Source organism: Protobothrops mucrosquamatus, unplaced genomic scaffold (assembly GCF_001527695.2).
Source record: "Protobothrops mucrosquamatus isolate PMUCROS unplaced genomic scaffold, P.Mucros_1.0 scaffold7, whole genome shotgun sequence".
Taxonomy (NCBI): Eukaryota; Metazoa; Chordata; class Lepidosauria; order Squamata; family Viperidae; genus Protobothrops; species Protobothrops mucrosquamatus.
The window spans coordinates 89,538-89,895 of NW_015386394.1; positions in this window are offsets into that span (position 1 = coordinate 89,538).

The following is a 358-nucleotide window of genomic DNA, read 5'->3' on the forward strand; positions in this document are numbered from 1 at the left end:
CACAGATGCCCTAGCAGGGAAAATTGGCCGGGTAATTGCTGCGGCTTTACTTGGAGGCATTCTGCAGCTCCTGAAAATCACTTTAACCAATTTTCCCTGGTTCAGCAAAGGCAACAAGTAATAAAACAAGCAACAGGTACCGGTAATAAAATAGCCCAAATTGTCCTTTCCAGCGCAGATGAAAAGAACCAGGGAAAGGAAAATTGTGTCTGCCTCTTTGACCAATGGGAGGAGAAGTGGTAGAAAAAGCGTGGCATTTCGGCTTGGGCACACAGCCTTGCCTGCAGACGCTGCCAAGGACACACAAGCAGCTCTGCACAATTGCCCGGGGAGTGGGGCAGGCTCTGGCAGAGAGCCT